The sequence below is a fragment of the Tenrec ecaudatus genome, chromosome 7 (genome assembly GCF_050624435.1).
Source record: "Tenrec ecaudatus isolate mTenEca1 chromosome 7, mTenEca1.hap1, whole genome shotgun sequence".
Lineage (NCBI taxonomy): Eukaryota > Metazoa > Chordata > Mammalia > Afrosoricida > Tenrecidae > Tenrec > Tenrec ecaudatus.
In genome coordinates this window covers 61,675,747-61,687,979 of record NC_134536.1, presented here as the reverse complement: position 1 = coordinate 61,687,979, position 12,233 = coordinate 61,675,747, and the positions used below count along the sequence as shown (strand labels likewise).

The 12,233-nt window shown below is 41.2% G+C and overlaps 1 non-coding gene across 1 annotated transcript; it reads right to left on the bottom strand.

Moving 5' to 3' along the window:
- Positions 1–11,847: 11,847 nt before the first annotated feature.
- On the bottom strand, positions 11,848–11,908 carry LOC142453968 (U7 small nuclear RNA). Its single transcript, XR_012785514.1, has one exon. It is a non-coding gene; the product is annotated as a U7 small nuclear RNA (small nuclear RNA).
- Between the last annotated feature and the right edge of the window lie 325 nt (positions 11,909–12,233).

Below are 12,233 nucleotides of genomic sequence, written 5' to 3'. Positions count from 1 at the left end.
TCATGACCACGACGGGGGATGCCAGAGGAATGTGTCTCTGAAGATGAGCTCGCATCTGTTGTGGGACGGGAAACTTTCCTGTGGGAAAAATGCTTGACATTGCCTGTTGGTCCCCTCCAAGAGAATCCACCAGATACTTTGGCTAGTCATGCATGTTTAACAGTTGGTTTTCAGCCCTTGGGGAGCCAAGCCCCATACTGTAGGTGACCTGGACTTTATCAGTCTTGTCCACACCATACTATAAAGGCCACATCAGGAAGGTCTGAGTGGGAAAACTCACCAAGTGAACTTGACTTTACCTTAAACCTGTTGTAGATTAAAGGAAGGAAGACACTTGGACTTGAGGCTGTAACGCCTTGGAAGGAAAGCAAGGTGGGTTAATTGAAGGTCATGGAATTGGAAGTCGTTGCATTTTGGTTCAAACCTTTTGCTTTTGAGGTTGCCCAGGAATAGTCCCTTTAAGACTTTTCGATTTTCTTAGCTTCCTAAAACGGCCAATGTGTGGGTGTTAGTTAAACTTTGTGCCTTGTGTCTAACTCATTGTTTTCTTAAAGATTCACTAAGTTTTTAAGATGTAAAGTAACATCCCATGTGCTCAGTCTGAAAAGCTTACCCAAATGCCAATATTCCTCTATCTCAACAAAATTCTAAATTTTATATCAGTGCCTAGTTTAACAATACTATAGAATTGCTAAAGGTCCCGTGGAGGTCACGTATGGTATCTCAAAATCTGGTAATACTGCCACCAAAGCGGAACAAACCCTCACTACCATCAAGTCAATGCCAACTCCTCTGACCCTATAGCACTGGCTCTTTCCAGGAGTAGGAAGCCCTTTCTCCTAAGAAGCAGATGGTGGTTTCGAACTGCTAACAGCTTGCAGCCCAACACATAACCACTACATACATGTACACCTTAGCTGTACGAATGGTTTTGAGCTCTTAATCAGTTCTTTCGGTGCGACCCTGCTCAATGTCATGAAGGGATTATGGAAGATAGGGTACTGTAACTGGTGCAGAGATCAGTTGGTGCTAGATATCAGAAAGAATAGTGTCAAGCACACCAGCCTGTGTGATCCAAGGATTGTAAGTAATGTAATCCAAATCTAAAGGAGGGAATAGTATCAGAGCTTAAATTATGAACATGTGGCTGTGGACTACAGTGGAAGCCTAAAATCCATTTGGCAAGGTCCACACCTGAATTAAGCCTTATGAATCCCTTCCAGTCTTGGTCAAGGGATGTAAATAGCCCTTATCAGACATCATTGTAAAGTTGATTGTGGCAAATTTAGGATAAAATCTATTATCTTGATCTCCCTTTAGGCCAACTTAAAAGATAAGGCTGTTTAAAAAATGTTAGAGTGGAGGAGAAACATGTAGATGAAGTCCCTGGTGCATCCCCTTTACCATGGATCAGGGCTGGGCTTGCTTTGCTGTCATGGAAAATGTATCAGAAAGTGGTTTGTTGCAGATGTAGTCGGGTTAAAATGTAGCACCCTATCATTTGATCTCCTTTATGATCCAGTTAAATTTGTTCTCGTTTTTTATGTTTTCTACTTCGTATTCAATTGAGGTTTTTATCTGTTTTACTTTATTAGTTTTTTAAAATGTTTTTTCTAAATATGAAATACAGGATAGATAAATCCATGGAGATGGATTATTAATGGACTCCGTGGGGGATTAATGGTTCCTGTCGGTTTGGTAGCAGAGGTTGGGGGAAATGGGGAGCTAATCATGATGAGTACAAGAGTGAGGAAAATGTTCTAAAACTGGTGGTGATTGTACAACTCTTTTGATGTGACTGAACTATTGAAATGTATGACGTGTGGATTGTATGCCAATAAAACTGTTGGAAAAATTTTAAGTAAAGATTTTTTTTTTAAAGAATAGTGTCTTGTTTTACAAGCTGGTCTGAAAACAAGCAACTAAAACACACACACACACACAAACAAAACCCAACAAGCTACTATGAAGTACATTAGCCTGAGTAATCCAAGGATTATAAATAACAAAAGCAAAAATCAGAGGTGGGGGGGATGTATTTAGAGCTTAGATTCCGACTACTCGGTTTACATGGTTATGAATAGACAGGGAACACTCAACCATCAATTTGCAGAGACCCCGTGGGGTACAAGTGTTCCCTGGATTCTCTGGAGCCATTGACCAGGGTTAGGAAAAGTCTTGCGCTCAAAGGGCTTCAGAAAGTGAATCAATGCAGGTGTAGTTAGGTTAAAATTTAATAATGTAAAAAAAACAAAAAAATAAAAAAATTTTTAATGTTTTCCTTTTTAATTCATTCTTTTTAAATTTTTTTTAATTCATTCTTAATTTGTTCTATTTACTTTTTTGTGGGTGGCTAGGAATAAAACATGACATGACATTGAACAAGTTGTATAGAAATTATAAATAGAGAACCTAATTTTCTATGTAAACTTTCACTGAAAACATGATAAAATTTTACTTTTTGGACCACCAGCCAGTTCCTAGGGGGAAAATGCAGCACTTTTGCTTCCATGTAGCCTAGGAAACCCTGTGGGGCAGTTCTGCGAGGTCCTTGACAATGGGCTTGACAGCAGTATGTTTGTTCAGGTGTATGTTCTTCATCACTTTTGAAGCTTCACTTCGGTTGTTTGGGTTTTGTCTTCGTTCATAAGGTTTATACTACGACCATGTAGAGGCAGTCCTTGCCTCCACAAAAGCAAGGTTCTGAATCAAACACAAAAGCAATTATTTAGCACTTGGTATAAGGAGCCTTGGTGGCTCATCACCCTGTAAAGCATTGGATAGACAGCCTCGCCCCATATAGTACTGTATAGACTGTATACCTGCATTGCAAGGTAGTGGTCTGCAACTTGGCTCTAGCTTCTCCAGAACACTGCGGCTACGCACTGGGCTGCCAACCATCAGGGCAGCACCTGGAAACCCCAGAAGGAAAACGCAACGTTCCATTCCCATAAAGGGTTACGTTCTTAGTAGCTCCCAGGGGCAGTTCCATCCTATTCTCTAGGGTCAGTATGGGTCAGAATTGACTCAATGGCAGTGAGTAAAGGACTGAGAGGTGTAACTAGAGTAGCGAATGTAAGTAAGTGTGCTACTACTCTTGATTTGTTATTAAGTTTTAATTTGGGCCCTTTATGTATGTACTATCCACAAAGTAACCATGAGAAAATGATCTTAAAGATCTTAAGGAACTTTCCAAGTTCAATAGTAGTATATTCAGATTTAAATTCTCTGGGGTCTGGTCACACAAATCTCTGCTTTTCTAATGTTATACTCCCTCCTGGCACTAACCCTTAGCAAGAACACTCCCTAGGTCTAGCTGGCTTGATCGGTTTCTTATTTTATGAACTTGGCAATGATTTATTTGGTATGGCACCAGAAGCAGGAGCAACAAAGGAAAAAAAATAGGTAAATTGGACTGACCATATTAAAATTAAATGGAAACTTTGAAGAAAGTGAAGACAACTTTCAGAATGGGAAAAATATGTGCAAGTTACATATTTTTTAAAAGTCTAGTACACTCTTACAACTAAATAACAAGAAGATAACCAAAGTTTATAAAGGGAGAAGGGCAAAAGCAGCTCTCCATTTAGATGTATAAATGGCGATGCTCAATGCCATTTTATTTCTCTTAGATGCCACGAGTCAGTTCTAACTCACAGTGATCTTAAATACAACAGAAGGAAGCATCGCGAGAGCCCAGTGCTGCAGTCGTGTCAATCCATCTCCTCCAGAACCTTCTTGGCGACCCTCTACCAAGCATGATGACCTTTTCCAGGTATTGGTCTCTTGATAACATGTCCAAAGGATGTGAGACAAAGTCCTGTCATCTCACTTCTAAAGAATATTCTTGCTGTACTTCTTAGAAGACAGACTTCTTTCTTTGGTGCTTTCAGGACTCTTCACCAACACCTTAATTCAACCTCATTGATTCTTGTAGGTCTTCCTTATTCATTGTTCAGTTTTGATATGCATATGAGGCTAGTAACATACTATGGCATGGGGCAGACACAGAACTTTGCTCTTTAGCACTGCATGAGAATTTAAATTCTGTGCACTAGGTTTGCAGAAGGCTGTAGGAAACAGCTAAAGATCATCCAACAATGGTTGCAACAGTACATGGACAGGATTCAGAAGAGGATGTGGAATAAGGGATATCAGTGCTGATATCAGATGGATCTTGGCTCAAAGCAGAGAATACCAGGAAGATATTTACTTGTGTTTCATTGACTATTCCAAGGCATTCGACCATATGGAATATCCTGGAAACCATTAACCATGACAGTGAAGTCTTGTCCTCAAGGCAGAGAACATTAGAAATTACTGCCCTAATTAGCCAAGGGAGGGGCCTGTGGGATACAGAAAGATTTTTCCCCAGGTTGTCACCTGCTTGCTAGGGCATTGTGTAGTCAGCTACTTAGAGGTATTCTTCCTGAGGGCATCAGCCACCTAGAGCAATCCGACACTATTGCCTGCCCACCATAGATGGGGCTCACGCCCTACTGATAACGATAGGGATGGTTTCTCTGAAGGAGAGCCCAGAGACAAAGTCAAGCCAGCTCAAGGAGGATCAAGGTCATCTTGAATCTAGGATCTGCCCAGTTTACATGCGTGCACCTCTAGTCCCTCCCCTTCCTGTCATGCATATGCCTATTGGACAACCCCTTCCTGTTATGATGTGGTTCCCTGTCATCAGAGGGGTTTGCATGCCTCCTAAGTATATATAAGCTGTGATTGCAAATATACTCTCCCCTCTTCCCTCTCTCTGGGGGACCTGGCCACCTCCCTTGGGGGCTTGCCTGGGTGTATCATTGATGGAGATAGGGATACCGAGATTGCATAGTCATGAGTCTTAGCTGCCCTGACTGCCTGGACCAATTTTTTAAATTCTCTGTCTAGTACAGCGGTTCTCAACTTGTGGGTCACAACCCCTTTGGGGTTCCAACGACCCTTACACAGGGGTCACCTAAGACCATCGGAAAACACCTATTTTCAATGGTCTTGGGAACCGAAACACCACTTATCTATCCATCTCCAGGCGAGTCGTGCACATACAGATACACCCACATACGAGTACCCATGCTACACCATGCTTCAAGGCAAATTTTCATTTATTTGTCATTAGAAACAAATATTTCACAATATAGAATTACATAGTTTTTGTGATTAATCACTATGCTTTAATTATGTTTAATGTGTAACAATGAAAATACATTCTGCATATCAGATACATTACGATTCATAACAGTAGCAAAATAAGTTATGAAGTAGCAATGAAAATGATTAGGGCAAAAAAAAAGAAAGAAAATAATTTTATGGGGGGAAAAAAAAGAAAAGAATTTTATGGTTCCTCACCACCACACGAGGAACTGTCTAAAAGGGTTGCAGCATGAGGAAGGTTGAGAAGCACTGGTCTAGCGTAATACAATGTAGGTGTTCTAGCCATGGTCCTGCTCCCGTTTCCATAGTCCCACCTGCAGCTCTGCTGTACCGATCTGCTGCCAATCATGTTTCCATGACAAGTTCCTTTGGTTTCGCATGTCCTATTTAAGTCATCTGTTCTCGGGAAACCCTCGGACACCACTATATCCTCTTGCTATTATCTAATGATTTGTGTGTCTTGTCTTTTCTTAGTCAGGGCTTAAGAAATATAATTTTAAAAATATATAACCTAAAATACAGTCAAAGAAATTGCCTGCATTCAATTTCTCTGCTTCGTTTACCCCCTAACAAGTGTTGCTCTTGAGAGCATTCTCTTGTTTCCCGGGATCCCACCTGACATGTAATAAAACGCAGACTTTCGTGAATCATTGAGACCGGATGGACTTCTGAACTGCTGTCCTGAAAAATATCTGAAACCAAATGTAAGCTCTGAAGTTTTCTTCTTTCAAAAAAAAAAAAGTATGTGAAGATTTATTGAGCAGATCCTCAGTTTTACATTCAACAATCCATAGGCATTCACCCCCACCACCCGCCCCCAACTCATCGACTGCAATGGCCATTCAGTGGGCCACCACTTCCCACTTCTCTGTATTTCCCATTCCCATTCTATCTTCTTTCCTAATGTCTGTCCTTTTTAAAATTTGGTCTCATCTTTTGATAATCACTTCCACTTTTAGGTGATAAAATACTTCAGAATCCACTTCCACTGCCCTTCTTTTATCTCAAAATTAAGACTGGATTCTTGGGTTGGATCCCAGTGGCTTAGCTGAAGCAGTCACCTGCAGCTTGGCTCTAGTGGCTGCAGAACACTAAGGGGTGGGTTGTATTTACATAAGGGAATGGAAAGAAAAGGAAGGCTGCCCTTTATATATATATTAACAGAGCTTCTCTGGTTTGTTTGGTTTTTTTTGAGCATTTTATTGTGTTTTAGATGAAGTTTAAAACATAAATTAGTTTCCCATTCAACAATTTATGCCCATATTGTTCCCTGACATTGATTGCTATTTATCTTTCCACCTGACCTTTTTGTCTTAGATAGTTGATTCTTCTAACCTGGGCAGGGGAGGTGGGCAAATTCAGTTCCAGACTTGAAGTCTAATTAAGGGCCTTCTGATCAGCAAACTTTTTTTTTGTTAATAATGTTTTGAGTCTGTTCTCTATTTGTCTCCCACTCTATCTAGGACGTTCCAATGTGACCCCTTTCAGAGTGGTTGGTAGTGGTAGCCAGGCTTCATCTAGTTCTGTGGAGACTAATGTTGAAGTTTTCTTAAAACTACTGGGATATAATAGCTGAGTGTAACCAGCAAAAACTGCTTACCCTAAGCACTATACCCTGTTAGGAATTAACTGTACATACACAAAGGGTTGCTTTAAAAATTGTGTATGTGTGGGGGGAGGAATGTGGGGAAATTCCATTATCTTTTCACTCCATTTCCCCAGAAACTTCTGGAAGCCCTTTGTAGAAGATCAACATAGCAACATAGGAACCCCTGGGGGCGGTGAGTATATGTTAATTGGGGAGGAACAAAGAGGGAGAGCGTGGTGGCACAACCCAAAGCATGTAATCAATGTCACTGCACACTGCATTAGAGCTTAATGCTAAGCACCCAGTTCGCCAAGGGCTCCTGGTCATTGTCAAAACCCCAAATCCATTTGTAGATTCCTCCATAGAATTCCTTGTGACCATGAATCAGGTATTTGACCAGTCATGTCCTTAGGTAGAGTGCACTGGAAGGTAGATTACCTCCAGCCAGCCCAGGGAAGGGCCATTGTCCCTTATGGGCTTGCCTGGGTGTGTCTTTTTGATGGAGGCAATGTTGGGGTGGGGGGTCACATAGTCACAGGTCATGCCCTATAAGCCTGAATATCAACAAACACCTGGAAGGCATTTTGATTTTATACAAATGGTCTCCTCCCTCATCTGGATGATGAGTCTTTGCCCTATTTAAGACTTAATAAATGTTCTTCTTAAATTATATTTCAGAGTTGATGGTCTTCTTTGTGCCCTAAAACAGCATGTATATACAGAAACTGTTGACTTGGTATACATCTTGCTTTGTATATTCTCACCAATATAGCAGCCCTAGTGGTGTAGTTCTTATGCATTGGGCTGCAATCCGAAAGGTTGGTAGTTCAAAACTACTAGCTGCTCCTCGGGAGAAAGCTGGGGCTTTCTACTCCTGTAAACATTTAGTCTCAGAAACCCACAGGGGTGGTTACTATGAGTCAGCATCGACTCAATGGCAGTGAATTTTGGTTTGATTCTCTTTTTTTAATTTTAAAAATAATTTTATTGGGGGCTCATACAACTCTTATCACAATCCATTCGTACATCAATTGTGTAAAGCACATTTGTACATTCGTTGCCATCATCTTTCTCAAAACATTTGCTCTCCACTTAAGCCCTTGGCATCAGCTCCTCATTTTCCCCTCCCTTCCTGCTCCCCTCTCCCTTAAGAACCCCTGATAATTTATATTATTTTATCATATCTTGCACTGTCCGACGTCTCCTTTCACCCACTTTTCTGTTGTCCATCCCCCAGGGAGGAGGTCACATGTAGATCCTTGTAATTGGTTCCCCCTTTTCACCCCACCCTCTCCACGATTTGATTCTTAACAACAAAAATTAAACCAATCATATATATATATATAAGATATTTTGAGAGGTGTTGTAGGGTACAAAAGAGACTTTGATCTCAAATATAATTTGAGGAGAATATTTATTAATTCTTAAAAGGGACAAAGACACACCCTACTCAAAGTGCTTTTTTGACTCTATGGACTTATTTCATTTGCTTCACCTTCAATTTGAAATTACATCTGAGCAATTGATGATATGTTTCACAGCCAACTCCTAGCCAGGTATTAGCTGCTGACATGAGCTTCTTAACCATCATTTCCTACAGATGTAGCCAATTTGATATCTGTATATACCCTCTGTGTTGTTAAAAAAAAGTATTTGCAGTGAAGAAGTTAATCTTGAAAAATTCTACCATGCTGCATCTCCAGCTTTGTTTCTATTACCCAGACGGTATTTTCTTTTTCTTAAAACATTTTATTAGGGGCTCACACAACTCTTATCACAATCCATACATATACATACATCAATTGTATAAAGCACATCCGTACATTCTTTGCCCTAATCATTTTCTTTTTTTTTTCTTTTCTGTTTTTACATTTTATTAGGGACTCACACAACTCTTATCACAATCCATACATATACATACATCAATTATACAAAGCACATCCGCACATTCCCTGCCCCAATCATTCTCAAAGCATTTGCTCTCCAGACGGTATTTTCAAACTATTGCTCCTTCCTCTTGGTGTCCAACTTTTGCATTCCAATCACCAATCATGATCAATGCCTCTTGATTGCATGTTGATCAGTTTCAGAATGAAGAAGCTGGCAAAATTCTTTAATTTGTTCATTGCCGGCTTTAGTGGTTGGGACTGCTTGACAGAAACTTGGATAGTGGTAAGCCGGCTGGAGAGACAGGACTTTGAAAAGGAGCGAGGAGGCCAAGGGAAGCTGTCCCAACAGCTTGATTGGCAGTAAACGAACATGTCACAGATGTGGGTGGGAGCACTCAAGCAGGACTGGAGTTTGATTGAGTGATGATTTGATGATTCATCCTGATTACCAAGGAGAAATTGGACTGGTGTTGCATAATGGAGGTAAAGAAGAATATGTCTGGAATCCAGGAGATCACATAGGCCGACGCTTAGTGCTACCATGCCATGTGATTAAAGTAAATGGTAAATTATAGCAACCCAATCCTGACAGGACTTATAATGACCCAGACCCCTCAGGAATGAAGGTCTGGGTCACCCCGCCAGGCAAAACACCACAGCCAGCTGAGGTGCTTGCTGAAGGCAAAGGTAATGCAGAATGGGTAGTAGAAGAAGGTAGTTCTACCTATTGATTACAACCACGTGATCAATTGCAAAAGCGAGGTTTGTAATTGTCAATATATTTTCTTTTTATGTGCTTATTGCATATCTTTTCTTTGTTCAGGTATGATAAATCAGATACAATTTGACTCTGTTTTCATTTATATGTATGATAGATGATTAATGATAAGTACAAGTGTGATTTCATCAATGTCTGGAGATTATATAAGTATATATGGCTAAAGAATTGTGTACAGGTGCCAGGTTGGCAAGGGGTGGATTGAGATAGTTTATTGTGCCAGCCTGGCCGATAAACACAAGTGGGATTAATTGAAGGGCGGAGAGATATATGGCTCGGTGAACCTCGTCTTTCTTGTTTCTCATTCTTTAATCATTGGACCAGTGTGCGGCTGCCTTGCTTGTTCTGTGCCTCAATTTAAAGGGCACACTACCTGTGGGACGCCTAGCCTGTGGACTGTGTCGCTGTAAGCTGAGGTCCCTTTAAGCCCAAAGGATTGGAATGTACATCTCTGGAGCTGAGGACTGACAGTTGGTGACCTGGCTGATGGTTGGTGACCTGTCTTGCTGTTTGCTGCCTGTGCTGGGATAGCCTAGCTCTCTCTCTACAGAGGACTACCTGGTGACCCTCAAGACTTAAAGGACTGACAGTGTCTCACAGTGTCTTGTATTATATATCTATCTGTATATAATTTAACTGTACATTTCTTGTATTATATATCTATCTATAATTTAACAGTTCATTTCTTGTTATATATATATATATATATATATATATATATATATATATATATATAGAGAGAGAGAGAGAGAGAGAGGTTTTTTTTGTTTTGTCTCTCTAGAGAACCCTGTCTAACACAGGAGGTTACATTCAGGATGAAAGTTTGCCTGATCCAAGGCATGGAGGAACTGAAAAGGCGGGATCCGGAGCTCACCATGTGACTTTTCCATCTCTCAAGCAGCTTCTCCGCAGGCTGTGCAGGGGTGGAGGGCCCTGAGGCTCCCTGTGGAAACCTGAAACATCTGTCTTTCATAAAACTCACTGGGCTCACAATCCAGGCTTCGGAGTGAATTCTTTCTCTCGCGAAGTAAGGTCCGAGGTATTTCCCCCACGAGAGAGATCTAACATTTTCAGTTGCTTCCATACATGTGAAAGTTGAACATTGACTAAGGAAGACCAAAGAAAAATCGATGCACTTTAATGATGGTGAATGATACTGAAAGAATCATGGATTGCCAAAAGAACAAATCAATCTGTCTTGGAAAAAGTACAGGCAGAATGCTCCTTAGAGGCAAGGCTGGTGGCTCAGTTCTGACTTAGTGACTGTATGGTCAACAGAACAAAACCCACCCTGTCCTGCTCTGTGGGGTACCAGCCCCACAATCGAATGGGTCCAAGGGCAGTTGTGTAATTGAGGGGTAGCATTAAGAGACATAGTCCTGATGTCCAATGTTCTACAACAAGCTGCTTCCCAACTACTCCACATGAATGTCCAAGATAGTTTAAGGTTCACATGTTAAACACTGAACTCCTCATCCCTCGCTACCACCCACAAGCTGATATGTTCACCCTTGGACAACAAAGACGAAATGTATGTCGAGGAATGAGCTCCCAAAGTGGTCTCCCAGGGGGGAAAAATCTGATTGAATACCGCTCATCATTTAGTTGTATTTTTAATTGTACTGGCAAATGAAAAATATACCAACTATGGACAGTGTAATTTCAGATTTTGAAATTAAAATGGAACCTAATTGAGTCCTTTAGTTAATCAAGTAAAAAAAATGAAAGGGACATCAGACAATATAAGGCATGCTAATTGCTCACCTCCCAGACAGCCATGACCTCAGCAGCTAGGTCCGAGCAGAGAGAGGGAGGAGGCGGGTGGTGGGGTGCATTTCCAAGCAGGACATACATACACTCTCTGGGACGTTCAAGCCCCCCTGATTACATCATAACAGGAAGGGGTTGTACAACCGGCATATATCAATTGGACGGGGACAAACTAGGGGTGCACACGCAATTGGAAGGGGTGGCACTAAGGGGACACATGTGACAAGATGGGCGGACCCTAGATTCAAGATGGCAGTCTAACCTTGGTCCTCCTTGAGTTGGCTTGACCTTGTCTCTGGGCTCTCCTTCAGGGAAACAATTCACCATACTTATCAGCAGGGAGTGGGCCCTACTTAGGGTGGGACAGACTAGAGTCTGCTCTAGATGGCTGATGACCCTCAGGGAGGTAGCCTATGAGCACCTTGCATTGACCTCCAAGCTTACAGTCATTTACCATGTGTTGCATGCAGTGTCTTAGGTTTGGCATATATTTGGGGGACAAACTGGGGAAAAACCCTTCTGCATCCCACACTGCTCCATCCTCCCAGCTGCTCTTTGAACCTATTGTTGCAGCCACTGTGTCAGCCCATCTCATTGAGGGCCTTCCTCCTTATTGCTTCCCCTCTTCTTTTTGTTGTTGTTAAATAGCTATTTTACTGGTGTGTGGGGGTTTTCCGGGAAAACCAGAAAACCTGCTAGACAAATTCTAAAAGAGCTGTAACACTTGCTTCCCCTCTTCTTTATCAAGCATGAAGTCCTTCTCCAGGGACAGGTCCCTCTTGATAACATATCCAAAGTACTTGAGAGTCTAGTTGTCCTCTATCTGTAAACACAGAAAGTTTGTACTTCTTCCAAGATCAACTTGTTTGTTCTTTTGGAAGTCCATGGTTCTTTCAATAGTCTTTTCTAACACTATAATTCAAGTGCATAGACTCTTGATACTATATGTATTTATTATTTACTGTCTAGCTTCCTCTACTAGAATGCAAACTTCATTAAGGCAGGATCTATTTCTTTTTTATCTGCTGATATATTCCAGGCTGCAGGGAGC